This window comes from Choloepus didactylus, chromosome 3 (assembly GCF_015220235.1).
Source record: "Choloepus didactylus isolate mChoDid1 chromosome 3, mChoDid1.pri, whole genome shotgun sequence".
Taxonomy (NCBI): Eukaryota; Metazoa; Chordata; class Mammalia; order Pilosa; family Megalonychidae; genus Choloepus; species Choloepus didactylus.
The window spans coordinates 127737262-127749004 of NC_051309.1; the positions used below are offsets into that span (position 1 = coordinate 127737262).

Consider the following 11743-nt stretch of genomic DNA (forward strand, 5'->3'; position numbering starts at 1 on the left):
TATAGAAGTCTGGTTAAATAAATTATAATGCATTAACGCGACTTCTCTGCAGCTGAAAAATGAATAAAGAATGTGTTTATGATCTGATATGAACTGACTGCAATGATAAAGTTGTTTTTTAAATTAAATCAAAGTACCTAATATTAATAATATACCACCATCCTGTGAAAAATGAAGGAAAAGAAGGTACATGTGCCAAACTGAATACACATAAAATATCCACAAAATTTCCTTAGAAACACTCTGTTTTCATTGTTTGTGCCTAAGTAGAGGACCAATTATCTGGAGTACAAGGGTGGGGGCTAGACTTTACATATTGTATTATTTTGTAAAACTTAAGCTTTGAAACATAAATAGTCTTAAAATAGCAAAAATAAATATACAAAATTAAAATTTTAAAATAATTCAAAGAATAAGGTACACAATGACTGTTGTTGTTCATTTGAGGTCAGTGATGGAAACTTTGAGACAAAATATGGCAGTTCATACTAGTGAGAAGTGGTAGGAAACCTCCCTGCCATGAATTTTTCCAATTACATCATCTTCCCTTACTTCACCCTTATGGAATCTTTACAGTGAATCTCCGGTCACCGGCACCAATATATGTGTGTTATTCCATTAGGTAGAAAGCAGTTGCACTATAGGCTCAGCTATGTCTTTAGAGGATAGCATAAGTCACTTACTAATTAGAAGACAGTATCAATATAATTTTCATAAATTATATAATCTAGTGATCATTAACTTGCTTTGGGTAGAACTATATCAATAGCTAACATAAATACTAGAGAATGTTTCTGCTGTGAATAATTTAATACCCAATAGCACCCAACTTGTATTTAAATATGAAGATAATTAAATCCAAAAGCAGTCAGTGCAGCACAAACCTAATAGCTGCCTACGTTTAGCAAATTTTAAATTTATGTCTTCAGGATTCAGAAAATCTCGTCTTGGATTTAGAGCCCATAATCTTCAAAATGAGTATCTGCTTTTCTTTTAGACAAGCGGGCAATCAATTGCTGATCAACTTTTTTCACAGGATGGTTGGATCAACTTTTTTCACAGGATGGTTGGGAGAAACATGAGATAATTTATGTAACCAATTTTCTAAAACCACAAAGAATTATTTATATTTCAGTCATAAACAGTAATGCAACTAAAAGGATGAGTGCGCACCAATATTTTCTTATACAGAGAAAATAATAATCTATAAGATTTTTAAATCTGAGGAAAATATCTTGCTATGCTACTTTTGCTTCCTTTTATAGGTAAATACTTGAGAGGCTTTACTAATAACCAGAAGATAAATTACTAATATGACATGGATGTAAAAGTTGCTTGAGAAATCATAAAAGAATTCTTTGAATTGAAATGCAAAGAACACTATTCTTTTCTGTGGACCATTGGCTATTTGTAGGTGAAAATATGATTTGACATTCAAACACCCTGAACAGTTTGAAATGACTCCATGAGAAGATTGTACATAATATATTGCATGAATATATTAAGATTTTAAATACGTCTAATCGAATTTGGTTTTGATCAACTTAATCCACACTGTCTTATGTGAGTCTGGGTCTAGTTGGAAATAGTATTTGGCCTCCTCATAGAGCAGCAGATGCACTATTTGCATAAGTAGGAAATGTGGGTTTGTATTTTTGGATGCATTTAGATTTATGACACCAAATAATGCTTTACACAGATGGAAGAAAATCTGATGATGTAATGGATGTCAGTGTAAAGAGGAGTTAATTTAGTTTCATTTAAAAATAGTAAATGTTTTACCATTCCCCTGACATAATTTTGGATGTATGAGTTGATTGCTTCATTCATGGATGTAGAAATCTTACATAGACAATTTAAAAAGTAAATAAGTGGCTTCATTACTTAGAAATATGTTATTTTATTTTGAATTTTATACAATTTGAAAGGTATGCTTAACTCTTTCAAAACTGCATATTACTTTTCTCTAAAATTATGGATGTTATCTGCCATTCCCAATAATTATACATTAATTTAAATAGTTTAATTTGAGGTAAACACAATGCCATGCTTAAGAATTTTTATATGTATGATTATTATAGATATTTTTTGCCATGAAAATACTTTCGGGGAAAAAAGTTTGAAAAACAAATTTCCGGTTTGAAAGATGATACTGACCTATTTTTTAAAATTGTTTACCTAATTTATTTCTAGTGCATCAGTTAAAGACAGGTAGCATAGAGGAATGAGTATTAGCTTTGAGTGAGGCATTCTTGGATTCAAACCTGGGCTCCACAATTATGTAAATGAATAAAGACAAGATAATTAGCTCAGTTTCCTCACTGGCAAATGAATGATAACACTACCTCACAATAGTTTTGAAAGGATGTTTTTCATTAAATATGCATATCCATATGTCTATGCATGTATGTATGTGTTGTATGTGTATATGTAAATATGTATATCAGGTACTAAATATACAAATAACTTTCATTTCTTCAAGAAGTCTACAGTGCATTGATAGAGATAAACAGAGAGTAGGTAGAAATATAGGCTATCATGGGAGAAAGATCAGAGTAAGGGCAATCTGTGGTGAGTAGTTTTGTGTATATGTGTATGCCTCAGAGTGTGTAGGAAGAGGACCATGGGGTTGTATATGACTGGGTTTTCTGGAAACAGGTAGTGACTGATCAGAGACAATGATGAAATGAAAAACTATGGAAAAGGGAAAAACATGGTCCATTCATATAGGGAGCATAGAGAAAGATGCTGAACAGTTAAACAAGATTGTGTAAATGAGAAATTAGAGGTTTTTCTTTATTGTTATTTATCTTTATTGATGATGATGATTAAGCAGGGAAGGGCAACAGGTAGGATGAGGGTGTAGATAGGTGGCAGATTTTGTGCCATGGAAGGGATGTTGGACTTTATCTTGTGGGCCAAAGACTTCAGGTTCGGAACTACTACTCTAAGCAACTTACCTCATTTTCCTGTGCCTCTGTTCCGATTGCCATATAAAACAAATACCATTCCTTACTGTTCATCATGGAATATTTTCTTAGGAATTTACAGGGTAGATCTAATATGATAAAGCTGTGAAAATACTTTGAAATTTGAAAAAGCAACACAAATGAAAGATTATTTTTCAGAATTTTATATTTGACTGTTCTCATTGGAAATTCATAACTTAAAATTTAAAACTAGAAGATTTTTTTCAAGTTTCAATTAATTTCACATTTAATTTTGGTAGGCTTGTTTGTTGCACTCAGCTATTTTGGAGGCTCTGTTTTCTGGGAAATGGAAAATATTTGGAAACAATTTTTTAATCGTTCTTCATTACAACATGAGTGGTAGAGTGTGAAATTGTACAGATTATTGACATGGGCAAACGGATTTTTATTACATGCAGAAATGAACCATATATATATATATATATATATATATATATATAGGGAGAGAGAGAGACAGAGAGAGAGACAGAGAGGGAGAGAGAGCGAGAGCAAGAGAGAGAGAGTGGTAACTCAGTCTCTGAAATTGGAGTCCTAACCTTCTGTAAGGGAACTATTTTCCCACCAAATATAGTGCCAAAATAACTTTCTGATAGTTGAGTAAATGCAATGTGGGACTAACAGGAAAATATAAAGTGGTGTCAAAAATAATTTCATTGTATGCATGCATGCATTCTTCACATTTGACATTTTTTAAAATTCATGGTTCTTAGAGATTTAAATTAATCTGAATTACTTAAAGTCATGCAGTTCATAGGAGGTAAAATATATTGTGAATGTCAATAAATTTAATAGAGCTCAAAAGCAAATTTGATTGAGAACCAGTGAACCATGGCCCACTAATGTGAGTATCATACATTCTACATTTGTGTTATACTAGAAGGATTTGGATTATGGTAGAAGATTTTGGATTAAGTGCCCAAATTTCAGCATTGAGGTTTTACCATTATCATGGAATTTGAATGAAATATTGAGAATATATGTAGATAATTCCTTGTATGTCTAGATTTGGCCTAGGATAAAAAGTATTTCATCTAAGCTAAAAATAGTTTTTTATAACATGCACAGTATGCACTCTAGATGTATTTTCACCCATCGTGGTGTGAAAAAATGAACCACACAGTTTCCTGGCACTAGGGGCAGCACTCTCTCAGTCTTGCAGGTTATGAAGAGAAATGGAATATTATGTCAAGAATGGGGACCTGGGAAAGTGAATAAGGTCAAGTTTGTGCTCCAAGTGTCTCTGGGAATTCACAATCAGCTTCAATTTCTAGTCTTTCTTTAAAGAATTAGATCATCACGTTGCCAAAATGCAGCTGCAAGGTTAAGGCATTTTTGTTTTTTTCCATGGGTACTCATATTGAAAAGTTTTAAACACTATGAAAGTAAAACTGATTTAGCTTACTTTTTTTGGTTTTCAAATCCTCAGTTCCAACATCAGGAAAAAAAAAGCATCCTATTGGTTCTTGTTTTGGAAATGCTTTCTAAGCAATATACTAAGGAGACAGTCATACATTTTAAGAATCACTTAAATTCTGCTATCCAGATTTAAGCATGTGAACATATGATAACTTTTAAACCATATGACTAAAATTATTCATAATTTGCTATACTACCAACATTAAATTACAGTTTCTTTGGAGCATAAGTTAAATAGTTTAAAGTGAACTGAAGGAACACCTTCCTATCTCATACATGCAAATTTCTCCTCCTGTATGTAAAGATCTCTTCACCTTAACTTTGAATTTACCCAGCTCCTGCAATCACTGCTCTGGGGCATATATCATGGTCCAAAGAGAAGAGGGAAAAATGTAAACAGGACTGATCAACATATTTATATATATATTTTTCAAATGTCATAGCAGAATGGAATGCAATTGTAGCAGTGCATGCCCTCAAGAAGCAGCATATTATGATAAACCTCTTTAAAACACTACCATGTCTATTTTAGTCTATACCACAGACTAAATTACTACTATGCCATCTTCAAATAACAGTTGAGGCAACAGAATAAATGCAGTAGCATTACAATGAATCTCACATAATGCAAATAACTGTACAGACCAATGCTTCTCTACAAATTAAGTTTTTTTTCTGATTGCCAGCTAAATACAGTTTTAATTTCATAGCTTAACATAGAAGAGTCATACACTGTAGTCAATACACATACCTGTACCTAGGCATTTCACTCTAAGCTTGTCCTTGTATACAGCGAAAAAATGATTACAAGGTATGGGTTAACAAATGCTAAGGGGACTTTTCTTTTTTAAACCAATAGTTTTTACAATTATGAAATTTCACCTTGCACATTGAAGTCATCATATATACAGGGCAAAGTGGGAGCTTTTATATTTGAGTTTATTCTCCATTTTACTCTTAAAACACTGCTATAGTTGAATATTAAAACAAAAACAATAGTTAAGTAGTGAGCATATTACGATTACAGTCCTTCACTTGCTCACTACTGCTTATAAAATGCTAGTAGTGAGTATTATTCACTGGCCCCAACTAAGAGGCTTGACACTGAACATCACCTCTGGAATGATGTTCATTATCCTCATGTGCTTCTTCATTATAATATTTTTCCTGATTAGATCAAAGTCCACCAGTTCTACCTGATCCATTTCATCAGTTTCTTCTACTTCTTTCTTCTCAGGTAGGAGGTTTTCCAGCAAAGACAATTTATCAGGAACGAGAAAGCCATTCTCAGGAAAGTTTACCTTAAATTTGATGATTAGGCGACCCTTTTCAGACGGCCTACAATAAATTGGCATGCCTTCATTTAGCGCACACTTGATATCTCCATGCTTGACAATCTGACTTGGATGAGAGGTGATGACTATGGTTCTGTTGTCAAGAGTGGATGTTGGATTTTGGAAGCCATACAGTTCTTCAACTAGCTGGATGTCCATACACACAAAAATGTCTTCTCCTCATCGAGTAAAAATAGCGTGATCCTTCTAATCTAAAACAATGATAATATCTCCAGGCTCCAGAACTGGCTCTTGGTTTCCTTGCTGTCCTTCACCATGGAATGTTAGCTTTTGGCCATCTTTTATGCCTTTGTCAATATTAACTTCTAGATTCTTCTTCTCTTATTCCTTCTTCTTCCTTCTTCAACTATCTTCCTTCCACTGCAACTTTTACATCTATCTTTAGAACTGACCTATTCCCCATGGCCCTGGCACTCCATGCACACAGACTGAATTTGCGGAACCATTCCTGGTCCCATCGGATGGATTCTTATTTGCATTCAAGTACCTCTGCAATTCGGACAGCACTCTACTACTCCTATTTTACCACCTCGGCCTTCACATTTGTCACAAATCACATTCTTTTGCAGAGCTAGTTTTCTTGTTGCACCATTACATAAATCTTCTAAGGTTACTGAGAGCTGATAAACAACATTTTTACCTCTCCTTTCTCTCTGCCTCCTTCCACTACCTCCAAAAAGCATATCAAAGATGTCCATGGGTGAGCCATAATTATTATTTTGGGGTAGCCAAAACCTCCATCTGCTCCACCCTCTTTGATGGCTTGTTCTCCTCCTTTGTCATAAAATTCTCTTTTCTTTGCATCAGAGAGCACTTTATTAGCTTGAGAAATCTGTTTAAACTTCTTACCTTCATTTGGATTCTTATCAGGGTGGTATTTCAAGGCTGGTTTCCTGTAAGCCTTTTTCAGCTCTTCCTGGGCGGCATTGGGTTTGACCCCCAGAACATCATAATAAATGGTTCCTTTCACCATTTTCCACAGCTGGTGAGCAGGCACCAAGGCTGGTAGGGGGAGTGGGAAGGAGTGTGTTGGTGTTGCTCTCCCTATTGTTTGTTTTTGTTTCTGCTTCCTTACCCTATCTGCCTCACACCCTCCCTTCCACTTTCTTTTTAGAATGAGGGAAAACAAGAAAAATACAATCATATGAATCCACCCATTCCATAACAATTAGCCTAATTATCAGGTGGTTGGACATATAAGTGGTGCTTATGAATATTCTAGTTATCTGACAACTTTCTCTGATATTATTTGATTTTATAATAAAAGATGAGATATTAATGGAATAATTGATATATTATTCAATATTTCTAATCGTTGCAGCTTTTTAAAGTGAATACAATGCTGAGCTGGGTGTTTGGGTAATATCAGAAGAGTGTCTTCATAGGAACTATTCATTAGCATAGTCAAAGACATTTTCCCTGGATGCTCAGACTTGACTCCTAACTCTGCCACCTTCCTGGAGTTACTGTGAGCACCCCAGTCCACAATTAATAAATTGTGTTCCTGGTTAATTTAGCCTGAGTCAGTGGAGGTCAGAGCACAAATTAAACTACATCTCCTCCCACTATCAAGTTGCTCCCCAGAGCCTCCCAAGATTGTCACCTCTTCCACACTGTATCTGTGATTAGCCTATTTCTTTCATAGATTTCAAGGAAAGTTGTTCCTCTTATTAGTGAATACTCATTTAGCTTCTCTGGATTTATTTAACTATGTTTCTCATTTCTATGAAGATAAATGTAAAGAAGGAAGAGTATAGCAAGTCCTGGAAATTTGAGAATGCAGAGAAAACAGAGAACTTATTTCTGTAATTTGTGTCCTCCTTGTGTTCAGGAGATAACCAGTAAAAACAATAATTTATTTATATTCGGGTTTTTTCTATAGGTAATACATTCCAGTTTACAAAATATTACATTTGATTTCTCTTTCTATAATATGTGCACTTTATTAAAAAAAGCAAAACTTGAATTGACAAAGGCAAGAATATTTATATGTAATATGTGTGATAATACCACAAAGCATGTTATAAATCTGTTAAATGTCAAGCAGAAGCACATTTTTCACAAAGATCATTACCAATTTCTCTCCTTTATTCTTTTACCATACACAACCTCAAAATTAATTACAAAGATTAAACAAGATACTCCGTGTTCTCATTCTTTATCCTAGTTGATCTCTTTCTTTTGTGGAAAATGTCTGTATAATGCAATTTAATGAAATTCAGTGTTTCCAGATTGCCAATATTTTTAAGGTGAAAAAAAGTTTTAGAAGCTCATCAATGGATTAAATCACTAAGGATTAAATATTTAATGACTATTCATCACACTATGATTTTAAAATACAACATATTGGCACCAGCCTTTCCATCTTACCACCTGGATTTTTTAATGCAGAGTCTAACTTACTTTAAGGGTGTACACTTGATAAATTGTTTGCATAGCCTAAATAAATGATCTCATAATAAGGTAATTTTTTTTTTAAATTTCACATTGATGCTTTAAACACAACTACCATTCTATAATCAAAAACAGGGCAATATGAGGAAAGTTTTCTCTTTACTAAGGAGCTATATTTCTCTAATATATGACTGAAACAAAAATTTCACAAAGTAATATGTGCTTTTATTATGTACAATGCATTGTGATACTTATTAGATTTTTATAATAAACTTTTATTTTATTAAAAATCTTCATTGCGGTGAAGTGATTTCACAACTCAATAATGGGTACCACTTATAGTTCAACAAATCACTTTCTCAAGAGACTAGGTTAAGGTCTATTACTGGATACACTATTTTCCATTTTATGAACATTTCTTGGTATTTCTCTCATATTCTAGCAATGAGAAAGACGGTTGCTCATTCTTTGATCATATCAGCCACTCTTGATAAGTCCTTACAGCTTTCTGAGTGGGGAAATTTCAAAACAATCTAAAGGATCTTAGGAGTGCACGTTTTATATTCAGCCATCTAAGCCCTGTGATAGCAAGAAATAAGTAATATGTTTGGCATGTTCATAAAAAATCCCTGGGCCCAAATCTGTAAACTGATTAATGAACCTAAAAATTTGTGCTTATAATCTTTTTTCTATTATTATTTAAATTGCCCGGTAACATTAAATGCAGCTTTCCTACACCTCTGCCCTTGGAATTTTCGTGGGCACATGAGGCCTCTGGATGAGGCCACAGCTTATGGTCCTAAGGAACCCTACACTGGCAGTGCTTCCCTGAATCCTTTTAGACTCAGTGAGTTCAGATCACACATCCATGCTCTCACTGCAATAGGGAGCCACATATTGTTTATATTATTTGAAAAACTTGGCATTTTCTCTATGTATAAATTTGCTTTCTTGCATAATTCTTCTCCTGATATATACTCTTCCTTTATTATACTGTCCTTCTTATGATTTTATTTTAGACACTGTTTAGGACCCATGTTTATTCCTTTCTAATCACTAGTTATCTTCACATGAAGACAATGCTATATAAATTGAAGAAGCATGGAAATGGTACAGGAGAGTGAGCTGAGGGAACAGAATGATTTAAATCAGGCACAGTCTCTTGGAGCACTCTTCCAACACCTACCAGATTCTCATCAGCTTTGCTGTAAAATCAGACCTGGAGGGGAATTGACAGAGGTGGTGTTTCTTCTCAACATTCTTAAAATACCACATTTCCATCTTTAGAATAACCACAAGGACTTCATGGTGCCCAGTGACACTCAGATGTCACAGGCCTATTTAACATGATAATTTGGTGTTGATATAGTTCTCTTCATTGGGCATAAAAAATGATTCATTATTTTTCTTCTTACTTCCCATTACCAGTGCATGGATTATTTCTTGTCCACCAGCATTATAATTCTGTCCCTTTTTTACATGTTCCCCTGACATGCACTGAAGAAACATGATTATTACACCTTAGATTTGTTTTTAATGATACCTGAAATGGATACTACATTTCTCAGAATCCCCTGCCAGCTAGATGTCAGGTAAGAATTGGGTAAGTGTCTCGTCAGGTAACACTCATGCAGGATGTGGAAGAAAGGAAAGCAGCCATTTTTTCAACTCGGTGGTGGCAGACACATATGTAGGCAGACAATGGATCTGAGTTTGGCATTGGCTTCAAGGTTTTCAAACATGAAGACATCTGAAACTTTAATTGGCCTTTTTCTGAGATTTCTGCAGCAGCCTGTTCTCCTGAAAGTCAGCAGCTCATAGTCTCACCTTTACTGCCTCAGACTTCTTAATGATTTTGTAGTCACCTAATTCCCTGTATTATCATGATTTAAAATTGCAATATATAAATTGATTTCCATTTTTCTGATCACACTCTAATCCATCCAAATTTTCTATAAATATGACAAATTTAACACACCTCATTTTGATCTGCTTCTCTTGACATTTTGTCAATGCATAACTTATTTCAGAGATGAACCCTCAAAGGGTTTCAGTATCCTAGACCTTGTTGTTTTAGTAAATAATCAGTTAATGAATGGTTCTACTGTGGTAGAATTTTACATGCCAGGTAATATCTACAGAAGCATCCTACCTCAGCATCCTGCCTCATTTGATTCAACATTCATGCATGCTTTTGGTTAGTATTCCGTTATTTTTGTCACATTTCAGTTGGAAACAAAATGGTCAGTGGTGTACAAATGCCTTTTCCCAAACTTTATTCAGAAAACAAGAGTATTTTTAAAGAATAATTTTGAAAGCACAGCAGTGACCAGCAGACCTAAAGTGACAATAATACTAGAATTGTCTTCCCCTTTGTAATTTTGACTTGGAGTGGTGATTGTCTACATGTCATTTTGTTTCAGCAGGCCTAAATGAAAGAAATTGAACATTATTAATGAGATCATTCTCAGATTGAGCAATTATAGATATTATCACACTACTGAACACCTATCATTCTATTTGATAATAGACTAGGGAGTTTTCTTCTTGCATGCTATGGAATGAGCTTTTGCATGGTGTGTTGTGGGAACACAGGCTCGGTCACAACAGGCTTTCAGCAAATGACTGTGTGCCAGTTTGAATGTATTGTGTCCCCCAAATGCCATTATCTTTGTGGTCTTGTGGGACAGGTGTTTTGGTGCTGGTTAGATTTGCTTGGAATGTGCCCCACCCAGCTGTGGGTGGTGACTTTGGTGGGATACTCCCATGGAGGCGTTACCCCACCCATTCAGGGTGGGCCTTGATCAGTGTAGCCATATGAAACATGCTGACTCAAAGAGACGGGACGGAGTGCAGCTGTGAGTGACGTTTTGAAGAGGAGCAAGCTTGCTAGAGAGGAATGTCCTGGGAGAAAGCCATTCTGAAACCAGAACTTTGGAGCAGACGCCAGCCACGTGCCTTCCCAGCTAACAGAGGCTTTCCGGATGCCATCGGCCATCCTCCAGTGAAGGTACCCGATTACTGATGTGTTACCTTGGACACTTTATGGCCTTAAGACTGTAACTGTGTAGCCAAATAAACCCCCTTTTTATAAAAGCCAATCCATCTCTGGTGTTTTGCATTCTGCAGCATTAGCAAACTAGAACAGACTGCTTCATTACTTACACAGCACAAAAGGTCCCAAAGAAGCAGGGGAAGAGACCCCATCATGATTGTTTCTGCAAGGAGGCCAACTGCTTGGCTCAGTGTTGGTGAAGGGCCACTCCAAATGCCTTACTTCATGTCAGAGGGGAGAAACAGATCCGTGTTGCCTGAGGGTAGAGTATTTATACAACGCAGGGAGAGGGGGCCCTGCTGCTGATCATTCCCACTTTGCTAAGCTGCTGAGGCTGCTTGTTCCTGGTTTCTGGGTTTAAGGTATGGTTAGGCAGCTCCATTGGACTTAACATCTCCCCCAGAAGGAAAGATACTGAAATATCTGCACACAATAGAAAAGAAGGGAAGGGGAAGAGGGTAGAATAGGGCTGGGAAATGGCTGTTAGGTTTGTCTGTGACTTCCCCTGCACATATTCAGCATTGTTCATTTAG

The 11743-nt window shown here is 35.5% G+C and overlaps 1 pseudogene; it reads right to left on the bottom strand.

Annotated features, from left to right (window-relative positions):
• Positions 1-5495: 5495 nt before the first annotated feature.
• LOC119529796 lies at positions 5496-6734 on the bottom strand (annotated as a pseudogene).
• Positions 6735-11743: the final 5009 nt, after the last annotated feature.